This window comes from Thermobia domestica, chromosome 5 (genome assembly GCF_964235325.1).
Source record: "Thermobia domestica chromosome 5, izTheDome1.hap1.1, whole genome shotgun sequence".
NCBI lineage: Eukaryota > Metazoa > Arthropoda > Insecta > Zygentoma > Lepismatidae > Thermobia > Thermobia domestica.
Genome location: NC_137458.1, coordinates 123,018,719 through 123,045,606, shown reverse-complemented (window position 1 = coordinate 123,045,606; position 26,888 = coordinate 123,018,719). Strand labels below are relative to the sequence as shown.

The 26,888-nt window shown below is 34.9% G+C and overlaps 1 protein-coding gene across 4 annotated transcripts in view; it reads right to left on the bottom strand.

Annotated features, from left to right (window-relative positions):
* LOC145686089 (protein decapentaplegic-like) overlaps nt 1-26,888 on the bottom strand; it is a 155,447-nt gene that overhangs the window by 17,961 nt on the left and 110,598 nt on the right. The window contains exon 1 of one of the 4 annotated variants that reach the window (XM_081759028.1): nt 2,049-2,489. The exons of 2 other annotated variants lie outside the window; for them this stretch is intronic. The gene's annotated coding sequence lies outside the window, so the exon portion shown is untranslated. Of the gene's footprint in view, nt 1-2,048; nt 2,490-26,888 lie in introns of those variants that run through there. One more of the 4 variants, XM_081759027.1, reaches the window with a different exon arrangement.

Here is a 26,888-nt window from a genome sequence, read left to right as displayed (position 1 = left end):
TATGTATTGTATAATCCTAATAGTGATGGACATACTCCTAACTGTGACACACATTCCTAACAGCGGTACACACAATCCTAATAGTGAAGCACATACTCCTAACTGTGACAAAATGCTTCTAACAGTGACGCACATACTCTTGTGACAAAATGCTCCTAACAGTGACACATACAATCCATCCTAATAGTGACGTAGATACTCTTAACAGTGACAAACTGCTCCTAACAGTGACATATATTCCTAACAGTAGCACACAATTCACCCTAATAGTAACGCTCATACTCCAGTGACAAAATGCTCCTTAAAGTGACACATACACACACACACACACACACACACACATATATATATATATATATATATATACAGTGGCGGATCCAAGGGGGGGAGCTATAGGGGCTATAGCCCCCCCCTTGACGCTCAGGTATACACTGGATAAAATGGGCTTCAATCCTGTTTTACACTGGGTTAAACGGTAAAGTATGGTTTAGCCCCTCCCTTGATCACATCCTGGATATATATTCCTAAGTGACACATATATTCCTGAGAGTGGCAAACACAATTCATCCCAATAGTGACGCACATACTCTTAACTGTGATAAAATGCTCCCAACAGTGACACACATATTCCTAATAGTGGCAAACGGAATGCATCCTAATAGTGACGCACATACTCCTGTGACAAAATGCTCCTAACTGTGGCAAACACAATCCATCCTAATAGTGACGCACATATTACTTGTAAAATATTCAAGAATAAAATATAAACAAAATTGACTGCAAAAATATGAACAGTTTGATTGTAAATTTTTATTTAAACAATTTCTGAATAATTCCTATTGTAGATACGCTTCATTCAACAATATAGTTTGCAACATTATCTAAGTACATGTACGGCTCAAGAACTAAGGGGCGTGGCTGGAACAGAAAAAGGTTATTCATATTCATAAATTTAATGATATTCTCTACTTAGATCAGACTATAAGCAACTGGTAATACAAAATGACTATCAGCTATGTTTTTTACTTGCTATTTAACCACAAAAAGGAGAATGACAGCTTTCCCTATAAACATTCATTAAAACAATTAATGCTTACTCATCTACCAGCTCAGTATATTTTTTTTAAAGATCGTGTTTCGCCAAATGCGTTGGTGAAGTGATCAAATCTTTTAATGAATGCTTAGTGTTGAACGACAAGTTAATGTTTAAAAAAAAAATGGTAGAACTTACAGTCATTGCTCTATGCAGCTTGCTGCCTGGATCTAATTTCTATCAGTAGCGACTCTTAAGGAGAAGCAACATGGGTAAAAATTAAGGTGTTATCATTACAACCTAAGGGAAGAACCCGTACCCAATATTCTAAAGATTGTATACAAATATTAGAACATTAGATAAGAATTCACCCCTTAGTTTGTACGGATAACATCTTAATTTTTACTAATGTGATTTCCCTGAGGAGTCGCCAGTCCTAATATCTTAAGTATAACATTCAATTATTTTTGAAGTGTCATTAAAGTGGAGTTGCCCATGAGACAGAGCTCTTTCACGAAATTTTCGAGACGAGATATTGCCATAGGCAATCCTATTCTTAAAGAAGTCTTAGTTCCTTTTCTTCTTAATTTTTGTTTACCTGACAAATACGAAGTAGCCTATACCTGATTTTCAAATTACTAATTCATTTAAAACTAAAATATCACGAGCTTCAGATTTTCGAGTTTTGAATTGTTCATTTGATTCAGAGTGATACAGAATCTATGAAAAATAATTAAGGTGTGAACACAAAATATTCTGAATTAAACTTCTGGATATAACAAATAGTACGCAGAAAGTTAAGTCGTCATTAACAAATTCTGGAACTTCCAAAACTACAAAAGAAGGCCATAGGATTATACGAACACATGTTCATGTTTACGTGTAAATTGCATTACGTACTGACAAATAAAAGTTATTACATAAAATAATTTCTAACTACAAATAACACACAGTATAGTGTTCGTGAAAAGCTACTAGTCTACTACCAGGAAATTCTGAGTTTAAGGTCACTCACTGCTCACCTCCCTGCAGCAAAAGATATACACTACACACGTGCGCTGGGCCCGCGCAGTCTGGGCTTGTAGAGAATCTAGTCTCACACACACACTACACCCGGAGAGTCTTCAGCCTCGGTGTTGGCTGGCAGAAGACTCGTTGTTTACTTAGCACTCAAAAGTCTTGAACAGTTTTCTTCACGATTTCTCCGACAGAAGTGACAGTACCATGCGAATCGCGACTTTTGTGGTGCAAAAAGGAGCGCGGATTTTACAGAAAACTATGCATCAAGTCCGGTTAAATCCTCTGAAGTACACGTGCAACGCTTGCCGAGTGGGAACAGAGCCCAGAAGGGGAATTCTAGGAAGGGGAGGAGATGGAGGTCAAAGGTTAGCGAAACCGCGAAGGCTTAAAGAAATTCCCATAAATGCAAAAACCCTTAAAGGCTGCAAAATACGAAGTACCCCCCATCTATTCATCTCCCCATCCTACAACTAGCGATTAAGAACCAAAGAATGCTAAGTCACATGATTCTACGCCCATCTTCTTATGTTTTCAGTCTCTGCGGGAAGGTCAGCAAGCGGGCAATCCCTCCCAGCGCCCCTCACAATGTACCCGGTCGGAAAGGTACGTAACAAAGCGACAGGTGCAATCTCAAGAAACCCTGACAGCGGGGCAAGCGGGAATCTTGGAGGCAAGCAGTCTGACATGCCAGTCTGCCAAAGAATGCAATATAGTACAACCAACACATCTTTCACAGCTTTTGCCTTTGGACATCAAGGATTTCTTCCTTGGACAAAGGCATTAAGACATACATTTGACACAGACCGAAGATTATTCTTTAGAATATGATCCGTGTCCGATTCTCACGCTAGTCAAAACATACTCATATGCCTCTTCAAGATGTCATGTTCTATTTCTAAAGCTTACGATTTTTTTTTTTTTCGTAAATGTTGACAACACCAAATTGTCGTAACTGTACAGCCGAGCTTTAGTGTGTGTGTATCTGTTGTGCGTGCTTCTGGTGTGTGTATGTGTGTGTGTTATAATGTGTGTATATGGATGTGTACCCATTCTTGCTTACACAGACTAAAATGACGCGACTTGAAAGCACAGTTTACTTTCTCGCTTCAAATTCCTGTTTAAATAAATGATGGTTAACTCTAGGCAGTTCTAAAAAAATGAGGCACTTGGCTATATTAAACGTTATACATATTCTTTAGCCGCTGTCACTTCTTCTAGTGGGTATAATTCAAACATTAACCTTCGTTCGGAAGTCTCTGTCAACTTAAAACCTAACATTCACACCTGCTCAAATAATCAAAAGCTCCTCTCTTACTTTTTGTGAGACGTTTATAGAAAAACAGAAACGAAAACTTGCCGAGTTCAGTACAGCACGCATTGTTTGTACAGCAATATAAAATCAGCTGAAAAAGCATTAAAAGCATTTTAAAAACCAGGCGAACTATGAAGTTCTTTTTCTCTTAACAATTCTAAAATCACACACCTTGAAGTAGGATTTCATCTGTCAGCTTCGTGAATCCACTGTTATATATCTGCTCTGCACTGAATTGTGAGATTTAAATGGACAATCATAAGCTTAATGTTTTAATAATAAAATTGGATATTCCTTCCTATAAAATAAAAACATGTTTTTTTTTGTTTCGTTTGTATAAGTAATCCTATTTTTTAAAAAAATAAAAAGGTCATCTTTTAAATCAGTTTTAACAACTACAGAATATTTATTTTTGTAATATGAAAATGAAAAGTACAGGGGCGTAGGAGCTTTGACGATTTGATGAGAAGAACGGGAAGAACATTTCAAGAAATTGTAACAGGAAAGAAAATGATACCCAAGGGCGATATGAGTACATACATAGGGATAGGGGCGGATCCAGGGAACCGATCGGGCGATCGCCCTCCCACCAGAAGAGGAAACTTTCTTGTTTTATATATATAAATAAAATCCATCCCAGAGTTTGGAGTCCTTAAAAGTAGCATTATGACAACCCACTGCTCCCCCAGAAGTCGGTCCTGGATCCGCCCCTGCCTAGGGACATTAGTAAAATCAATCATAATCTTTTGTATGTAGAAATAAGCCCGAGTTTCTCCTTATATTTGAGAATAAGTAATACTCCAATAGAATAAATTAACATAACAGACAGGATAACGGGAATCAGTGCCCTTCCACCAAAATATTGAGTGATATAAAGTGTTACAACGTCCCATCTTTGTGTGCTTCTGGAAAAGGAGAATGTTTATTGCATACAATTAAAGGACCCTTTCAAAGAATGATTTATTCTTCCAGAAACCAAAATATACTCTGAATAAAGATGTAGTATGATTATCTCACATAAACGATTTTGTGAGGTAAATTTTCAGGTTTTGCATTTGTCCGTCAATCCATGGGATGAATAGTGAAATATCATCTTTATTAGGGAGATTATAGGTTCTTTTCCTACAATAAAGTTCTTCAATACTCGCCACAGAGATAAGTAAAATGTAGAGTATTGTCCCGAGTTGAGCCAAACCAAAGTATTAGAAACGTAATAAATGAGAGGTTGTGTTATAATGTACGTATAAACCTAATAACCTTGTTCCATTTTCATTGTTAAGATATCAGACATTAAAATAAATAGTGGAACATTTTCTCTTATTCGTAATTAAATTTCATTGATATGTAATACAATTTGCTGCATATAGCGTCATTGCAACAGCTGTAAGGTTAAGAAGGCACGCTAGCTCAGTGGTAAAGCGCCCATCATTGGTTAAAGAGTCCTTGGTTCATTCCTAGGACAAGTTCGAACAGTGTATCCAATGTTACTATTCTATCCTTCCTGTGTCGCGGTGACAGTGGTAGAGCGTTCACCTCTAGTGCGTGGGGTCCCTGGTTCGATCTCAGCTCGTAGCAAGTGAACTTTGTGGTGGACAAACACCATGTGCGTGGGTTTTCTTGGGGTTCTCCCGTTTTCTCCCACTTTCTTCGTTCCACTATTGCATTCATTTCTCATCATCATCATCGTCTCCTTTAGCCTAGCCGGCATAACTGTGGGACGTAAAACTGAAAGATTTCATTTCTATTCTTTATTCCAACTATTTCGTAAGCATTCACTCGGATTATCATCAGTTTCTTTTAGCCTACAAGGAATAACCTTGGAAATTAAATTTCTTAATTTTTTTTTTAAGTTAGACGTCCTACGGTTATGCCTTTTAAGCTAAAGGAAACAAATGACAACGGCAAATTAATTATAGTGTAAGAATTGTGAAAAGGTTAGGAAGAAAGAGAGAATTCCGAGAAAACACACAGATACAATATTGTCCATTCGCATGACGTGACATCGAAATCAGAAACCCTTTGCACCACAGAAAAGCTCTCTACCACAATGCATTTGAGTTGATGATGCTACGGTATATTTGCTGTTGATAAAATTTCAGTTTTTAAAGCTTTTTATTAACACAAAGCGAATAAAATATTTCTTAAAAATTCTACTTTTGCTCTTTAGCGGACTTGAAAATACACATATTAAATTAAAATTATATATTACATATTTATAGTATGAACTATTTCCCTTCTGAGGGCACGGTGTCTCACTTGCAGTATTCGTCTCTGGTGTGAGAGGTCCTCAATTCGATTCCTGGATACCCAAGTTTGGAGTAGATATCAGTCCGTGAGTTTCCTCGGAGTTTTTCCGTTTTCTCTCATATTCACATTTCATCAATTATGTAACCGTTAATTAGCCTAAAGGGACGTAATAAACGAATATAAAACCGTAAACTAAACTAATTTCCTTCCTTCTCTTTTACGTGCAGCTTCTGTATGCAAGGAAGCCGATCATTTTTTCCAGTGTTGAGCTGCGTGTTTTCCCTGAAAATAATGATCCGAAGTTGCAGACCATGTTATGTTGCTGTATGCGGTTTTAGGCTCAGTAAATGAACTACAATTTGCGTTTAGTATTAAAAGAAAAGAAAAAAAGACAGATAGATGCACAAAACACAATGCGCATCGTATAAATATTTAAAGCACATACAGTATATGCATAATACAGTATAACATCTTTGACTATCTTTGATTTTATACGGATCACAAAATCATAAATACTCATCAAGTATCAATTTTGATAAGTTTGATGAGTAAAATTATTTGAGTAAAAATACTCATCAAGTATTTGATAGGTTTTACAGTAAGTGGTATCAGTCACCCGAACCTGTTGATAAAATTTCTCATGTTCCCGGAATCGGTTATTAACATTATCTCTAACACTAGATCTAGTACTTAACAAAAGAAATGAAAATGAAATGAAATCTTTGAGTTTTACGTCAAACGGTTATGCCGGTTAGGCTAAAGGAGACGGTGATGAATAATAAATGAAATGGTAGAATGAAGAAAGTGGGAGGAAACGGAAGAACCCCGAAAAACCCATACACGGTGTTTGTCCACCACAAAGTTCACTTGGCGGGGCTGGGATCGAACCCGGGACCTCAAGCACCAGAGGTAAACGCTCTGCCACTGAGCCACCGCGGCCCCTTAACAAAAGAAAGAAATCTAGTACTATTATTCAGAATCTAATATCTTTTCCTTTCCAGATTTTAAAGAGACAAAACACGTTACAAAATCTTTAAGTTTTACGTCCCACAATTATGCCGGCTAAGCTAAAGAAGACAGTGATGATGACAAATGAATGAAATTGTGGATTAAAGAAAGTGGGAAGAAACGGTAGAACCCCGAGAAAAACCCACGCACACAGTGTTTGTCCACCACAAAGCCCACTTAGTGCGAGCTGGGATCGAACCAAGGACCCCCATGAACCAGAGGTGAGCACTCTACCACTAAGCCACCGCGACCTCAAGACACACACACTTGATCTGCATATCTTGCCTATCCAAATTAAGGAAGGAAGCATGTAAATTTTTCTGTGTTATTATTGGTAGACCTGCAAAGGTAATGGGCTTGAGTCTGGATGTCAAAAAATGTATATAGCCTCTTCTTATTTCCTCTAATCCAAATACTGAACATCAAGTCTCCTTCCTTCCCTATCTATTCCATGCCCATAGAGCAATTAAAACTATGCGCTTTTTACCTTGGGTTATAAACGAAAAATAAATAACTCTGGCACAGTAATCAAAAAATGACTAATAACAAATGAAATTTCTTATTTTATACAAATGTGAAGACATTAATGTATTAAAGTCAACATTCCACATTAGTTTTCACAATTTTATGATAGCCGTAAGCAGTGCTGAAATAGATCGCATAATGAATTATAATGAAGAGCATGATTCTTAACACTTTCCTTCGAGGCCTTTACTTACGTACCAGCTTGTATTCAGTATAAAATAACTATTGAATCTTTGAATACCAATTATGTTTCGGTATCCTGGGAATGTAACAGTTTTGAGCTGAGAAAGTATTTTTCTCTACTGTATTAATTAATCACTTTGTTTTGATGTAATTTTTCATTTTAATACAGTTAATAGATTTCTTATATCCCTATTTTCTGCTATTGTCCCCTCTATCACTTGCTATTACTTCTTCATAATACAGTGTTTCGCCAGTTTGTTTTCCTCGTTTCATCCTTGTTTAATTTTTCGTTGTTTTTAATATTTTCTCATTGCTTTTCCTTCCATCCAACTAATTTTATGCATTCCTTTGACTCCTTTTCCACATTTAGAATATATTTAGCGTTTCATAATTTATCTTAACCCATATTTGAGGACCATTTCAATTCTTCTTCTGTCATTTCAATCTTTATTCGTATTTGTCTTTCAAACTGCTCAGACTTTTTATTTTCCGCCAATAATAATAATAATAATAATAATAATAATAATAATAATAATAATAATAATAATAATAATAATAATAATAATAATAATATAGGGACCGATGTTTCTTTATTACAGCTCTCTTGGAGGCTAGGCAGTGTGGTGGGAATCGGTCTATACCGGGAGAGATTTATCTTGCATAATGGTCTGTGCACCAGTCAGCTGCACTGATTTCAAACGCTTGTCGTGATTCAGAACCCACGTTAATAGTAGATTCCGCCCTCATAATCTAGATGAGTGGTCTCCAAACTACGGCCTGCACTCCAACACCGGCCCGCGAGCATCACCAATCCGGCCCGCCACAATTTATATTTATTAAATTGTAAAATTTAGTACGTAAGTCATACAAAATAATAATCAGATGTTTTTATACGGCCAATTAAGAAACACAATAACCGTCATACGTGTACATAATGAAATTAAACATTTTAGCTATAAGTATAGATATGAGATTTATCCTAAAAACTTACAATAAATGGCATACATAGGTAATTCACATAATGAAATTAAACATTATGATTATGATTAATGAGATTTATTATAGCTGTAACTTTTCACGGATGATTGTTTAAAGTTACGGATAAAGCTTACTAGTGGAAATTATCAGCAGCTACTTCAAATGCTCATCAGTTAACTTGAATCTGTAAACTTTTTTTTTTTTTTTTTTGCATATTTTACTTTGGATATTGTTTCTCGACACAGATAAATAGTTCCGAAAGTAAAAAGAATGCCACGAGCAAATTTTTACTACAACTGTTCAAACTGAGTGAGTGGAAAATGCTTATAAAATTCTAGCAATTATGAATTTAAATAGTTTTCTTTAAAACTATAACCACACTACCAATCAATCATTCCATTTTAAGTTCTGGAGTAAGGACTTCTATGTCGATGCTAAAAGGATTTTGAAAAAAAAAAAAAAAATCTTGGTGTCGTTTGCAATTGTATCAAAAGCTGAAAAATGAGATTCAAAAGTTATTTTTTAAAAGATCCAAAACTTCAATTCAAAATCCACTCGAAATGGAGTCTAAGTTTGCTAGATGAATGTTTGGTATGTATAAAAATGCGTAAAACTTTTTCTTTTGTCGAAAGAACTTAATGCAGGAACGCAAATAACCACTCGCCCGGGCGAGTATTTAATATCATACCGAAGGTAAGTAAATTATTTCTATTGTGGGATGTGGGCTAGTAGCTATTTTCTTGGGCTAGTAAAATTTTGTTTCTTGTTTGTATCACTGACTTAAAGTGAATATATAAATCAAACAGAAGTTAGTTTTCTCATCCTAATTTTAAAATAAGGTCGTTCATATGTTTAGTTAAATCTGTACAAAATGATAACTTCCATAACCACTCATTGTTGTGTAACTCAGCCAGAGGACGATTCTTTTCATTCAAAAATAAATTTCGATCTCGAAGAAATTTTCCAGAGCTAAGCCAGTGTACTCCAGTGTAATGCGGTAAGTCATTTTCTCTAATCTCTGCAATAAACTCGCGGAATGGACGACGATTGAGCTCATGTGATTTGACATCATTAACAGCTGACATGACTATCTTTAAAACATCTCACATATCCATGCATTTTCTGCACAAAGACTGTTGATGAATGATGCAACGTACGATTAATGGTACGGCCTTTGATGCGAAAGAAATGACACCTTTATTTTTTTTCCGCACATTTTTTTTTTGTCACCATCAGTAGTGATTTTTTTTTCATTGAAGATTGTTTTTCCGAACAGCATTTTCAACTTCTTTAAAAATGTATTTAACAAAAGTGGTGTCGTGAATGCTATGAATGGCAAGAAGCTCTTCATACATTTCATAATTTTCAGCTATTCCTCGAATAAAAAATAACACCTGAGGAATACCTGAAACATCTGCTGACTTATTTTTCTAACTGTGGGCTTCCTGTAAATTTAGAGTAAATCTGAGAATATTTAGTCTCATAATAGAATTTTATATTGTGTTCTTTGAGGACTAATACTGTTTCATTTAAATTACACACATTACCTTATTCCTATTACGTGACTCAATCACGAAATATTGATATCCTCATTGTCCTTTAAATATTTTGCATTGTCCTTTAAATGTTAAACGTTTCTTTTCCATGTTTACACAAAAGGCACGTAACTTCAAATCATAATAAAGTAACTAATACCATTACAAGTCGGGGTTCTGAGTAAATAGAATGCGCTAATTTTATCTACTCACAGCTAAACACTCAGATTTTCACTAAGCTATAGTCGCAAAACACAGTAGTCGCTCTATATTTCGCTTTTCAGATCGCACTTGTCGCTCCGAACTCAACAAATTTGGAACTGTTCAACTCTGGATTTTCTCCCGTATTTATATAACGCGTCCTCGGTGCGTGGAACATATTCGAAAAGATATCTCGAAAGTACTCGAATCTTCCAGACAAGTGATCACGCAGCAGAATTTTTCCAGAACATTACAATACAAATTAATTCAAACAAATATAGATTTTCTTTGTCCAATTGAGCCAAAGTATTAGAATTTTCTACATACAGTTGCTAGAATACAGCCTTTTAGAGCAATGTGGGTGGCCAAGATTTTTTGATCAAGACTGTACATGTCTCAATTACGCGTGCGTTATCTGGTCGGGCAGGGCCATTAATGGATTGAAAAAGTCAATTATAAATTATATAAATATGGATTGAAAAAGTCAATTATAAATAAAATAGTCAGTCATTAATATTTTAAATTTATCAGGAAAGTGGACATATTCATATACTAATGTATGTAGAAAAAAAAAACATTTACGTACAAGTAATGGAATATGTACACATTCAAAACACGGGCGAAGGGTGAAGGGGGCCCGGGGCCCTGAAGTTTGCTTAATTCTTCGTATTTGTGTTTCTTGTTAGATTATTTCTATATCTGAAAACGAAACTCACGAACAGATCCTCCAAATTTATGCAGAACTCTGCGCCGCTGATTCAAAGCTCAAAATAATGTAGTGTAGAATAATTAGATCCTGGAAACACATCATCATCATTGTTTTTTTTTTTTTTTTTAAATAATATTCGTGTAAGCAATAGAGTATTAGCAAAATTAACATGTTCATATTTTACGTTGTACCTATGACTTTAAGTATGTAGTACTTTAATATCTTCTTTCTTGTATTAATGCCTTTTTTCAAATTGATTAAATAGTGGTGGGCACAAAAATCGGTTTTTCGGTTTTTAGGAAAACCGAAACCATTTTTTTAAAAAATTAAAAAAAAACTGTTTTTCACCGAAACCGGTTTGGTTTTCTCCAAAAATGGTTCCTGTTTATAACAAAATTTGTTCTATTTCTGACCAGAATAGTGTTTCGTTGTTCTCCGGAAACCGATTCCGTTTCCACAGAAATAGCTTTATGTGTTTTCCAAAAGTCTTCACCAAAACCAGTTTCGGTGAAAAACCAAACTGGTTTTGGAGAAAACCGAAAGGTCGGTTTTTCGGATTTCGGTTTTTCTAGAAACCGATTTTGCCCATCCGTAATATTAAATGTATAATATATTGATATATGATTTATTTAGCATATTTAATATTTTTTATTTAACTAATAGTGAACAGGACACCAATTTGAAAAAAGGCATTAATACAAGAAAGAAGATATTAAAGTACTACACACTTAAAATCATAGGTACAACGTAAAGTATGAATCTAATTATGTGTAAATTCCGTCATAACAGGGAATTTACCTCGTTAAATAAATTCCCTATTATGAGGGAGATGAACTTAACTGTACTCAATTAAAATTACTATAATAATAATAATAATAATAATAATAATAATAATAATAATAATAATAATAAAAATAATAATAATAATAATAATAATAATAATAATAATAATAATAATAATAATAATAATAATAATAATAATAATAATGTCTAAAATGAAATGAAATCTTTAAATTTTACGTCTCGTGCAGATGCTCTGAAAGCTAAAGGAGGCGGATGAGTAATGAAGGTGAATGAATATGAAAGGAACCATGAAATGAAAATGTGGGAGGCAACAGAAATCCCGAGAAAATCCATGGACATGGTTCTGTCAACCACAAACTCATATGACCTGGAATCGAACTAGAGACTCCTCCTACAGAATGTAGGTGCTTTTCTACTGAATCACCAATAATAATATCTGGTATGTTATTTCTTTCAATCAAAGGAGGGCGGTGGATCAGAAGCAGACCGTAGATCCCCAATGAGAAGGAACTTAAATTAGATACAATCTAGATCATGTGATTAAGAACATCAAGGATGATGTACCCATCCGTGGATTTTCTAGAAGTTCCTCCGCTTTCTTTTACTTCCTTATTTCGCCAATTCTTTCCCATGATTTAATTGCATTTACCATCCGTTCTTCTTTATCCTTAAGGACATAAACGCAGAAACAAAATTTGGATCTCTTTCTATCGCACGCGCAACTAAACGACATATTTTCAAAGTCGTAAGACAGGATTATGTAAGGAAACGCATGAGAATAAATTTGCGAAATATAATGCTGTATGAGCTTTCATCGAATAATGACAATGAAAATGCTACTTGTACTTCTAGTTTCAAACGGACTAATTAATGGAACGACGAATAACACTTTCATAACTATATAACATTTTAATTAGAGATTTTATAGAACTTTAATTTGTGCTTTATTTTTTGATAGAAATGTCTTTCAATTCGTGCGACAATCGTAAATCTACACTCGAAATTAGTTCCAACTAGAACAATGGAGGGAAAATGTCTACAGATGTGAACCACTACCAGGTTTTATCAGACAACTAAGTGGACAATTATGCAGTAGACCTTGACGCTATTCATGAGCTTCAAGGTAGCTTTTGACAAGCTTAGGATGACTAGATTCAGTTATCTTCTTACGAGAACGACTGCGTGTTACAGGTCCGTATTGCGCACGAAATTATATAAATTGAAAAACAGACAATACAAGGATATAAGTGCAATATATATACGCACACACACAAATATATATACACACTTTTTTTTGTAAACGAGTTCTGAATTATCCCCCCTCCCTTTCCTTATGTTGCAGCTGGCTAGTTCTTCATTCCAGCCACTTCGTTTTTCATCATCGTCGTCATCAAGATTTTTTTTTTTTTTTTTTTTTTTTTTTAATCGCAGTGCAAAACCTGCTGCTCGCGTAAAGATTTCTTTGGGAGCCTTTGTCCACCTTTATTAACGAAGGGAATAGTATCCAAAAAATGCTTGTGAAAAATACCTGAAAGTGAACTTTTGTGTGTAAAAGTGATTTGCCTTAAGAAAAAAGTTTTCAATGTTTTCTTAGTGCAGAGTACCCATAAGTAAAACTTATTCAATTCTACGAAGCGCTATTAATGTCATATGCTAGTACAGCTCCTATCCGGAACCGAAATCCATGATAGACTCTACTTTTATTACTTCTATGGATCCCAGTTGGCCTTTTTACTGAAGTAGAGCACATATTACGTTTATTATATTTTATCTTTGGGAAGTATATTTTGTTGAGATAATGATGCAGCAACAATATCTTTTTCTCTTCTTTTGAGAATGGTATTATGCGTCCATGCTTCACAAGTTAAACTGGGAGGACAATTTTTGACACGACTTAAAGCTTTAAGAAGTATATATTATTTCTGATAACCTTAAATAGACATTTCACTGAAGTGATCCCAGATCACATGTTTATTTCATTTGAGGGATTTTCTTTCTTTCTTTCTTTCTTTGATTTTGCGATGTGGTGAACCCATTTCATGCCTCAATTATACTTTTATGTTCACATTCTATAAGATGGAGTATTAAATTTTATCTTGAAGTGGAGATCCTTTCAAACAGGGGTGAGCTTAAATAGAAGGGGAGTTGCCCCCTGCTTCCCTTAGTCTGAAGCGATAAAAGTTTAGTTATTACCGATGTAACTTTTCTTCCTCACGAGCCGCCACTGCATCAGACACACCTAAAATGATTTCTCCTAGAGTTGCTAGCTAGTTAAGTAGCTTTCTAGTAATCGAAAATGGTAACAATTTCATTATAATTATTAGCTACTCCTCCAAATGATATTTCGTTCAGATATACTATCTGTAATTGAGTTTGACCAAAGATACATCATTTTCTCGCACTTAGAAACGGAGATTCATCCCATTTCATTAAAATCATTAATCCCAAAACTGGTAGTTGGAATCAATTTCATGAAACGCGTTAGGCATTCCCAAAATTAGTTTGACTACAAATGCCGTTTAAATGATTTTTACTGGAATCAACGTTTAGCAAAATCGCTTTCTCACCCCCTGAAAATGACAGACTAACACATGATTATGAAAATTGTTACAGTTTTCTTTCCTTCAAGATAAACTGACAATTATTCAAGCATTCAGTGAAGATCGTTCGCTTTACTGTATAAGATTGTAGTACATTCTATTTATTATACAACATATACTGTATATGTTCATTAACTGACTTATCTCAAAAGTAATTTACAATTGTCCACAATGAACATAGGTGCTATGTTAAAAAAAAAAAAAGAAAAAAAAACTAAGTACCCTCTTGAAATTAGGCCGCTGCAGCACTGTGTACCTACATCTGTTGGCAAGCCACAGATACACATAAAATGACCTTTCCTAAAGCTCCTAGCTAGCTAAGTAACTTTCTACCAACCGAAAGTTACGGAAACATTCGACGTTGTTTATATTTGTTTGTGAGAAGTTGAAATGCCTCCGCCGATTGAAAATTCCGCCGACTATGAAATACGCTCTACGATTCGTTTTCTTAGTGCTAAAGGCCTGAAAATGGCTGAAATTAATTATTAATAAAGTGTATGTTGAAAACATTATGATGGCACGGTAGGAAGTGGTACGGAAATGGGTTAGGGCTTTTAATGATGGCCACATGAATGCTCATGATGAAGAGCGAAGTGGGCAACCTTCTGTCATCACTGAAAACTTGGTACATAAAGTTGACGTGGCGACATTCAACAACACAAAGAAAGTGAAGTTCAAGCAGACAATTTCAGTCCAAAAAATCATGTGTACTATATTTTGGAAAAGGAAGAGTGTTACTTGTCAATTCTTCGCATCGTAGTGACAATAAATTCTACGATGTATTGTGAGACCTTACAAAAACTGCACCGTGCAATCCAAAACAACAGACGTGGGATGTTGAGTAGGTGATTGTTTTGCTTGATAACAATGCCCGTTTACAAGCGGCAACTGAAAATCTCATTGCATCATTTGGCTAAGAACAATTTGATTATCCTCCGTACAGTCCCGATTTAACACCCAGCGACTATCACATGTTCCTGCATTTGAAAAAGGATCTGGGTAGTCAGCGCCACGACGACGATGATGAGGTCAAAATAGCCATGTTGCAGTGGTTGTCAAATCAGGCGGTAGACTTCAATGAGGATAGTATGAAAAAGCTTGTTGTGCAATACGATAAGTGAATTAATATTGGTGGAAACTATGTAGGAAAGTAGATTAAGGCTTTCATGTGAAGACGAGTGAACTTTCCGAAAAACTGCGCTACATTTTACAATTTTATTTCGAAAATAGTGCAAATGCTGTCCAGATCTCTGAAGAAATTTGTGCTGTTTATGGGCAAGATATTTCACAAAGAGCAACAGCCAAAACGTGGTTCAGTCGCTTTCGTTCTTGAAATTTTGTGTCCAAGATGCTCCTCGCAGTGGGCGACGAGTCACAGTAAAAATGGATGATATTTTGGTTAAAGTCTAGCAATACCGGCATATAGACAATTATGAAATCGCCAATGACCTTAAAAAAAAAAAAAAAACGCATTACGAAGCAGTGTTGAATAATTTGGAGAAAACTGGCTACAAAAAGCTCTATATTTTGATCCTACATGATCTAACGCTAAATCGTTTCTGAATCAGATCATGTGATACCCAAACGTTGAGTTTCTCTGACTCAAAAACATTTACTCGATCGAATTTTTATTTGCGAATCTCTACTGAAACATAACAAACTCAAGCCATTTCTTAAACGGTTATTAACAAGTGATGAAAAGTGGATGACTTACAATGAGTGTGGGAGATTGTGGTCGAAGTGAAGAAAAGGTGCACAGTCTGTGGCAAAACCCACACTGGTGAAAAGGAAAGTTAAGCTGTACGTTTGGTGCGATTGGAAGAGCATCATGTATTATGAACTGCTGCCGCTGAGCAGAACGATATACTCGGACTTGTACTCTCGACAATTAGCGCGGGTGCACTAGCAGTTAGAAGAAATGGTTAAAACTGGTCAACAGAAAGGGTGTCGTGTGTCATACTGTTAATCCCAGATCGCGTACATCCTTTTCAACCTGCCAGAAATTGAGATAACTTGGCTGGGAGATTTTAATGCACCCAACTTATAGCCCGGATCTGCCACCATCAAACTATAATTTGTTTTGATCTCTGCATAACTTCTTAAATTGTATAAAATTAGTTACAAGAGAGGTCTGTGAAACCCAAGTGCTACGCGGTAAAAGGACAGGTCATCGAATAAAATGGTGCATATGTTATTTTCAAATCATATTAAATATTTTCTCAATTTTGACCTCCAAAGGCTCTTTACTTTTTAGATATTCTGATATGCTGCTTCAAGTAAGATGTACGTGCAAACCACTTGAAATAATCATGAAAATGAAGTTAGATTTTGATCCGAACATTAATGCTCAAATCATACTTTAAAATGCATTTTATGCGACTCAAAATATTCAGGGGAGACCAACTCCTTCGACATCCGCCTGGTACAAGCTTGATGCAATGTTCTGTATTTATATACTTTAATTTGAAGTTCTTAATTCTTCACTTGATTTTATTTTTATAAGAATTTAACACCCAAAACTGTAATACAGGTTTCCTCCATTGAGAAGGAAAGCCAGTCATTAATTTTTAAGAGCAAATCTTTATTATAAATACACATCACATTTAAACATAGCTAATCAACCATATCAACATTTACTTTCTTAGGTCTAATTAACATCACCTGTACGGAGTAAGTTAAGGCGTGGTCACGCTAACCGGTATATTCTCATTAAGCGCTTCATTATACATCTAATGGTTAATATAGTATGGTATTGTTCACGAGATATAGCCGAAATTTATAATTAATCTTAGACTTTTTTTTTTTCGTTAACCAAAATACTGTCCAAAGATTATGCAGTATCAGTCCACTCCGTGGAGACACTCGATCAAAAAAGTGTAAAAAGCTTCTTCAAGCTAGTCATCCTGAGTGAGGTTTTCCTGGGTTTTCCTCATTCACACCAGGCAAATGCCGGGATGGTACCTAACATATAGGTCCCAGGCTGCTTCCTTCCTTCCCCCAATCCTTTCTTCGTTCCCTTTCGTTGGGTAGTGTAATCGCCGATGGACATCATCCCTCATACGTGACAGGCTAACATGGCCATAGATGCCGAAAGCCCAGAAATCTAATTCCTAATCCTGATGCATCAGTCGATAAATTCATATTGAGATGAACAAAATAGATGAAGGATTGAAAGTAAATTCTTATGCTTATTTTTCGGGAAAATACAAAAAAAGAAAAAAAAACTTTAAGGCCGATAAAATGTATGTTGTTCGTTAGCAGTTGCAATTCACAGTGATTTTTCCTCTATTGGAACATTCTTTATTTATATATAAGTAAAAAAAAAAAAAAAGTACTGCTGTTAAGTAGCAAATTGTATTTATTCTTTGCATTATCTTCAAACGGTGACAAACACATACCTCTAGTTGTTATGGAGGTGCACCTTATTCTGAAAGTAGCGTACATCCTTCTTGCATCGTATTTTGATATTAATCAATTCTATTGTTGAAAAGTGCGAAATAATTAAGTCTTGTTTCGTCACTTCTTCTTGGCTAAAAAAAAGACGTTCTCTACTCTAAATTCCTCCTGTGTGTTAACATATTGCTAGTCATAGCATGCTACTATGCTAAACCTCGGCAATTCTCCCGATGGATGATCTATGGTCAGGTAGGTTTTTTTTTGTTAAAATCATATATACACATGTTTCATCAATTTAAAACCAAATTGGTTGTCAGTTTAAATCACCGACATAAAGAACGATTAGATACGTGATTCTCAAATCAAAATGCTAATGCGTGGTCTAAAGCGATGATTTACAACACCTGTGAAGATGCCATAGACTGCTTAATTCACAACCAACATGGAAACGCACCACTCATTTGCACGTTAATGCAGACCACACGTATAAACAACACTTGTTCTCTGCAACAAGCCGAATACTTCCATTGTTGCTGTAGGCTTTATTTTTTTTTAATTGTGTAGATAATAGAGTGTAAAAAACACTTATCTGGTTATCGGAACCATTAGATTACAAGCATTTTAATATTACATCACAAAAGCTGTACACGCTTTAGTGTCAATATTTTGAACCAATTATTCAAGCATAATTGAAATGTATTTATTATTTTTTTTCTTTTCGTATGTCTTCGCTCAAGCTTCAACTTTTTTAGCAATGTTCATTTGTTAACTTACAATTAAATAGGTATAGTTTATTGCACAGGAAAGCACATGAAAAATTGTCTTCCTTTGCATATTTCCCTAGCTTGTCTATTATACTTTAACGGAGCTTCGTAATTAACTGAACTATATGTTATTGTTAGTTTATATAGCAAAGAGTAACTTTAATAAATATAATACGTATACCATTGGCGTAGCCAGGGGGAGGCTGAGCCGGCTCAAACCCCTCCCTTAGTGCAGTAATACCGGCCGTTACTTTTTTTTTTTTTTAAGCTCCCGGCGTAAGCATACGTGAGTTTATAATTTCAATCGAGATGTATATTTGTTTTTGTGTATGTCGCATTTATTTCTCGGTAACTACTTGCCGAATCTGAAGGAAATAGCTCTCGTCTAAGAAATAAATGTGGCCATATCTGGAGACCAAGCTCGATTCTTTTCGGCTCTGCTTATATATGGTACTTTATTTCTTGGTAACTACTGGCCGGATCTGAACAAAATTTAGTGACAACTAGCCCATTTTTAAACAATGAGGATCATTATATTTGGTGGCCGAGGTCGGCCAGGGCTTGAAGCCCCCTTAATAAATTCCTGGCTACGCCACTGACGTATACTAATGGAAAACGTGAAATGTAACTTACATCAGTGGAAAATCTTGCCCCCTTCTCCGAAGGAAAACCTGAAATGACGCATCAGCTAAACCTCATTGTACTGCACCTGATGAGTATATATTTTAGAAAATGAAATCTTTCAGTTTAAAGTTCCATATTATGCATTTTAGATTAAAGGAAACGAACGATTAAGAATATGAATGATGATGGAAGTATTGGTGGAATGAGAATTTGGGAGGAAACGAGAATATCACAAGAAAACCCACAGACATGATGTCCACAAAATTATTTGGTCGAGGATCGAAACAAGGACCTCACACACCAGAGGTAAGCACTCTATCACTGAGCCGCCGTGCCCCCGTGTATATTTTAAAGAGGATAGTTACTTTATTTATGAATATTATTATTTGAGGGAACATTTTGAATGAAACCATTCTGTTAAGATTTCAAATAAACGTGTAAGTAATGATTGTTGCTTAATTCGTCACCATTCGTTATTGATATCATTATGTATTGGTGTTGACCAAGAGATCAACACTAGAAACGCCACAGGTTCTATTTTTGATAGGTAACTGATTTGTTGGTAGACCAAGCATCATGAGGCAATTAAAGAGAAACTTAAATTAGGTAGCACTAAATTGCTAGAGAAGAAGATAAGACATTGAATTTTTGGGATTGAGTGTGTTGACTACGAATTATCTAGCTATACGTGAGCTATTGTGCTGCCAAAATGTCTTGAGCCGTGGCAAAAATGCGAACTAACGGTCACACCCTCACACACCCACGCGTTGAGCCAATAAGGGTTCAGCTGTTGCTAAGCGAGAGAAAACGAGTGGAATTCCTTCAGCCGATAGCAGCGCTTGCTATGGAAGACTAGGGATCAAGTCAATGTGGCATATCTTTAGCTGGCTGGCAAAAGATCTTTATTATTACATTATTATTATTATTATTATTATTATTATTATTATTATTATTATTATTATTATTAACTACAATCAGACCTTATTGTGTATTTCGATCTAATCTGTAATATATAATGCATTGATGGATATTTTAGGAAGTAAGAATGAATCTATGTTGTGTAATTTTAGTAAAGTACCTGATAGTACTTAAAATGGACCTAAGGTATTTCCCATGCACCTATGATTGTTTTTCGTTGAATTTACCGTTCCCTTTCAGCACCGAGATGACACGAGGCGTGTGCCTACAGTTTAAGGTGCATTCCGAACCGCTGTAATTAGTTCAATACTCTCCCAAGGGGGATCGAACCCAGAATCTCGTGCATCAGCCATTTCAAATATCCCCCCCTAATATCTAATTATACGAAAATAAGGTACCTTCGGCAATATAACACACACACACACACACACACACTCATGCGATGATCAACGAACAGCCTGTAGAGGTATCAATGTTTTATTGTGCTTTAGAAGTAAATATCGAACTAAAACAAACTCCTTCAAATGATTTTTAATTAAAAAGAATACATAAAGAGCCAGGAAATTAATTAGACACTGCTACAGTCATAGAACATATTTTCGTTAGGGACTAATATTTGTATTAAGTAACAGGCATTTGCATGCACTGTTAAAATGCTTGACTATGGATGAACTATTTTAAAGTGATAGGCAGGCACACAATGTTACACAAGCAGATGAGTAGATTCTCTTTAGGATAAGGCAATATTTCATGAACTTTGTCGTGAGGCGGACGAAGTGCTGCGCGGCCGACTGATTTAAAGTAATCATGTAAATCAGGTCGCACCCTTCTAGACGTCCGGAAGGTACTCAACATTGTGATTAATGATATATGTATACAAAGATTATATCTGGCAGTTACATGAGAACATTTTTTTTTTCGTCAGTAACACGCGAATAGACACGTGCGCTTTTTAACGGTAAATGCAGACAGTATTCTTATATGTAATTTAATTGGTGTATCACGAAAATCATAGAACGGTAAGTCATGCTAAGGTGTTTACTAAATGCTTAACATTATCTGCAACTCTTTTCTAAGATATAATTTTGTACTCAAGATGTTTTCTTCCATCTTCAGTTCATTTAATATGTGAATTTTCAGTCCATCATTTTAGTCTAATTTGATAGTGACGTAATCCATAACAAACATTAATGAGCAAACCAAAAACTAGGTTTTCATTCCATTCATTCTAACACCATTTCATAGGAGCATAACTGTGGGATATTAAACAAGAAAAACTATATTTTAAACCGAAAAAACCTCTGTTGTTAATTGTATATCATAGTCAAAGGTCTTTCGCATTTACAGTGTATGTTAAAATTAAATCTTAAGAAATGAAGGAAATGGTTCACCAAATAAGTTAGTAATATTATTTTAAACATTTGTTGTTGTTGTTGTTGTTGTTGTTCAAATTTAAACCAAATTCGTAGTCAGGTTGAGTTTATTCCCTTTTTCTTCCTTTTTTATATCAATTTCACAGTAGAATATACAGTATTATTGTATATCTATACCTACATAAGAGTATGATTTATATGTAAGTACATTGTTATGATATACTGCTTTTCTTAGCCTGATATTACAAGTAAGCTCAACATATTTGAATTGTTTATACATTAACAGGTGTGATGAACCTTTGGCTTCTTAATTCTTCATTTTTTTTTCTTTCTTCTAAACGAAAGCATCTTATCTGATGAGCTACCTCAACTGAATCTGAATACTGCTTTTTGCATAAAGGTGTTAACTGGTATGATTATATTCTCTAAGCTTCTGTTGAAAACAAAATACAAACAGTAGCAAGATCTTATTAAAGAGAAAAACTTTACTGTTGAAAAAAAGAAATACGTGTAGTAGTTGAGTTGTTTGCGACGTTTTCTAACCTGGGCTATCCTGTGAGAAGCTGTCATAAATACACATCCGAATTCCACAGTGTGCTAAGCCTTTGACCTCAACAAGCAGGTACATACCTTTTCTACCTCAGCTGGCGAAAGAGCACTCAGATGCTAGTTTTACCTGTTTCTGTCCGTGGCAACGTCGGATTTTCAATGCAAGAGGAAAACCAGTGCTGTTCGCTCAGTAAAGTTGGTAGGATAGAAGAATCTGAACAGCAGAAAAGGAAAATCTGTTCTTCGTGAGCTGTCTGGCATACTTCAATGACTCGGTAAGAAAACCAGCTATCATATAAAGTGCCTGTTCTCTGCAGAACGTTTAATGAGAACGGTATATAAATGATCTGTCATCACAAAAGCAGCGGTTGTAATAAAATGTGCTACGTTTAGATATTAAAAAAAAAATTGAAATTGGTTCCGCAAACATTCCATAGATGATGGTGCTCTTTGATAATCATCAACTATGTACGACCCAATCATAGATCAAAGTTAATGGATCTTCAATAACCCGCTTTCTCTTTCTATATTTTACATGTGGCTCAAAGTAAATTTTCTTATATAAGACATAAATTTTAAAAATTATCTCGGTATAATTTACTTAATGAAAGCAGCATTTGATAGATTTTTCTAATTCAAAAGTAAACAGATAAAAATGAATCTATTCGTTGTATCTGACAATTCAAGATCAAATGATAGACTAAAAATTTTAGAAACTACTTGGAATTTCCAGATTTGTATTTACTTGTAACTTTTTTTTCGCTTTTTTCCATCATCTTAGATTTTTCTTGAAGCCATTATAATATTATTTTGTGAGATTTTGAGAATATATGGGAAGAATCCTGAATTAAAGTGGCTAAAGGCGAAATTACTACTCTATCATATGCGAAGATGAGTAAAATGCATTGGTCACATTTGAAACACTCATGGAGTATATCGAATCCTAGTTGGGGAAAATCTTAGAGATTTTTTTTTTTTTTTTTACAGATCAAGAGGAGGATGAGAAAACAACATAATGCAGGATATTCGAGAAGTGAATAAAATAATCCTTACTAGATTAGCTGAGCAAAAATAGGATCCTATAGCAAGCTTTTTGTTTCTGCCACAATGAACCTCCTGGATTATCAAGCTGTAATACTGGTAGCTCTGTGTATCTTAGGATAGAGTTAAAATGTGATTGTTTCAAAATCAATGCAATGAGCAAACACTATAATACAATCACAATCAATTCGAAAAAGCAAAACACTGTGTTTGAAACCGTGAAGTTATATATAGACAAAGCACCAACACCGTGTTTGTTACGCGTATTTTCTATTGTATGAATTTTCAACTGATGTACTAACGAATTATATATAGGGTTTTTATAGAATTGTTATTTAAGTACTAATTAATATCAGCGAAGTATTAAACTGGAAATACAAAGAGGTTACTCATCAATACCAGCATTGAAATTACTATCATCGTGCAAAACAGCGATGTAGTAAAATAATGTAAAATAACACTTATCCATAATAAAAGGCGATGATAAAGATATGGTGATAACTATCAATGATTATATATATATTGTACTTATCCATGATAAAATACGGTGATAAAATCAAAGAAAGATGTAAAAGATTTTAAAAAATCGCGAACCTAATATATAATTGCAATGCTTCGTTTCTAGAGGGGAAGTACACATCAATGTGTTTAAATAAGTGTGTCACCTACAAGGATATAGTACATCTCTATATCTTCACACAAAATTTATTTAATGTTACGTATTTAAAAAAGTAACAGTGGAGTGTGAACAGGCAGGTTTTGCATATATTATTTTCGAGCATGACATCTTGGTTAGTTGAAATAACAACAATTTCACATTGTTAATGTCAGTTTTTTTAAAAAAAAAAAATAGAAGTAAAACTAACTTTATTCGTATAATGCTGTCAAGAAATGCAATGCTGAATACGCGACTAGTCCACTAGCTCACTGGGAGATAATTATCTACCTTCTACACTGTCCACTTGAATTAGTCAAGAACAATTTTCTTGAAAAGTACAGTGCAGTGTTAACAAAAGAAGGCATGAAATAATTTAGTGAAAAAACGTAGGAATGGTGGAATGAAACAATGAGTCTGTTCCTTCCGACCTGTTGGTGGGCTATCTTCACGGGGGTAAGAACTTCTTCGCAAGCAGGTGTGTTATTCAACTGGACGTGATCCTCATCTCAATGGAACTGTCATCTACCATGACTCTCATTTTTGGGGGAACTGAAAAGCTTCAAGAAGTCCACCAACAATCACTACACAAGCTGATGTGCACGTGTTGGAATGCCAAGGCATCATCATCAGACCATTCAGGTTTCAAGATGAAGATGGAATGTTTTAGTCATCGGCGGACGATGCAACAAACATCAACAATGGTTTAAGATGAAGCGATGAGAAAATAATTTTCTTTTCGATTGACATTTGAAAATTAAAAAAAAAAAAAAACAGAAAGAAAAAAGCCTGAAAACATCAAATTTGACTTACACTTCGCAAACAAGTATTACTTTTACAATAACAAAAAATCTTACAAAAGGAAACGAATTTACATGCTGTCATTTTTGCATGTTTACCCTTCATAATCGAAATATATTTTTTTAAAAAAGTGCTTATGTGTTATATACGATATATATACTAGAGTTACACAGTACTCATTCAAAACAAGAAAATAATAAAGTCTTAAAGTTCCTCATATTCGTTTCTAATAAAGTTACTGCTATCCATTTCTAAACTACAGTATTATCCACAGTTGATTAAATGTATCAGTTAATTTTAAGGAAACGATTTACGTTATCACACTTCTTTCTGACTTAGAAAATCAGAAACTTGTGAGTACAAATAGTATATATCATACTAAAATAGTTGATTTGGGCATGTTTTCGTTAGATACAGAAGAATGTTAAAAATATAAATACATGATGAGGGTTATTTCTATAGTTACCTAATGTTGAGAAAAGATTATATATATATATATATATATATATATATATATATATATATATAGTGACGAATCCAAGGGGGCTATAGGGGTGTTATAGCTCCCCTTGACGCTCATGTATACACTGAATAAAATGGGCTTCAATCCTGTTTACACTTAATAAAGAGGTAAATTATGGTTTAGCCCCTCCTTTTATCATGTCCGGGCGGTAAAGAGAACCCCTGTTTTGCTGTATCTAACAACTCGTAATGAATACTGGGGTAAAAGTGAAGTGAACTACTAACATGCCATGAAATAAAGTAGAACGAGAAATAAACCCCATCCCCACCGAGGATCGAACCTAGGTCGTTCTACTTTCTTTCATGGCATGTTAGTAGTTCACTTCACTTTCACCCCAGTATTCATTACGAGTTGTTACATACAGCAAACTAGGGATTCTCTTTACCGCCCATTACGAGTATTTTATATACCAAACCAGGAAAGCATCTTTTATCTTTACTCCAATATTAATTAGGTGAGATTTGATACATCAAAACAGCATCTTTACCCCAATATTCATTAGAAATGATTTGATACCCCAAACCAAGAAAGCACAATTTATCTTATCCCACTATTCATTAGGGGTGATTTGATACACCAAATCAAGGCACCCTTCACCCCAGTATTTATTACGAGTGCTTGATACACTAAACCAAACGTACTAAGTTAAAGGTTTATCTAGACACACAGGTGGAAACGGATTTTAACAAACTGTGAAACGTAATTTACTGATCCTTACGAAGTCGCAATAGATAGTCTTCTTTCATTTCCAATACAGTTACATTCCCGAAAAGAAAAATCAAGATAAATACAGATATAGTGTTATTAATATAAACCAAAAGCTGCTGACAAGTGAAGAATCTATTTGTGTGTCTCTATGCTTTACACAGAACAAGTCAATGGGTTGTATTTTTCTGAAAAACCTCGCGGCTTACATAAAAGGATGCTAGTCTTACGCCAGTGACAATCCATAATTAGAGGTCTCTGAGAAGAAACAAAATACCGACACAATATTTCAACTTAGTCGAAGCAATAATGCCTCGTTCTCTCTCTCGTTTTTTTTTTTCCTGTAAAAAAAAATCTTTCTCCATTTTACTTTTTCTGAATGGGGTGAGGGACTGAGTGGGGAGTAATGAACAACCGACATGAACGCCCTCTTCCTTCCAGATTCCTCCTGAAACAAACAAAAAGCGGCAACCAAGACATGTAATTTGCACAGGCAATGGGCGGAGTTAAGTATATCCAGGTTCGAAAATAAGAAGAAAAAGAGAAAAAGATGGCCGAAGAAAGACATACGAGACACTTGCTGGATAACCACGGTTAGGACAATGATTATTGCATGACGGGTTCTCTTGTTCCATCCAGTCTCTATGATTATCTTTGACTTTTGTTCTACCTTCTCACCAATAGTTCTTGTTAGTAACATTGCAGTGGGATCGTAATAAATATAGATTTATACATGAATGGGATAAAAATCTGAAGACGAACCGTAAAGAAAGTCTGCACCCACACACATCAAAGTAGTACTTAAGATGCCTAAGTGTTTTTTGGGTCATAGAAAGGAAAGAAAAAGAAAAGAACAGAATATCTTTGCTAATACTTTTACTCTATTTCTGTCTAGTCTAGGAACATAATTGTTACCTGGAATGTAACTTTTTTTTTCCTGATGTGTTATGTCCATTGTTTTGTTAGACGTGTACTAAAGAATGAAATTTGAAATCTCTGTTAGAGGAATCGTCTCAGCTTCCCAACTATAGTAATTAATAGCGTTATTTGATACTACACAAGCATGACTCTTTGGGTGGATTAACATATATCAAAATAAAGCCAGTATTCACAATAATTACTTCACCCTAATCCTCCACCTGTTTTGCTGTATTGAAGACTGTAAAGTACAAAAAGAAATCCCTTTGGAGTTGTATGTTCTTTTCAGTATTGAGGTTACATTAGACAATAACCTCGAGTTTAACATCGATCAAGGAAACGAACCCAGGTCTCAACCCAAAAGTGAGTGCGTTGACCATTTTGTCACAAGGAAGATAAATCTAACCGTAAGCGTTTGCTTCGAGCCGTGTTTATTTATTTATTTGTTAAGTTCCTAATTTTAACA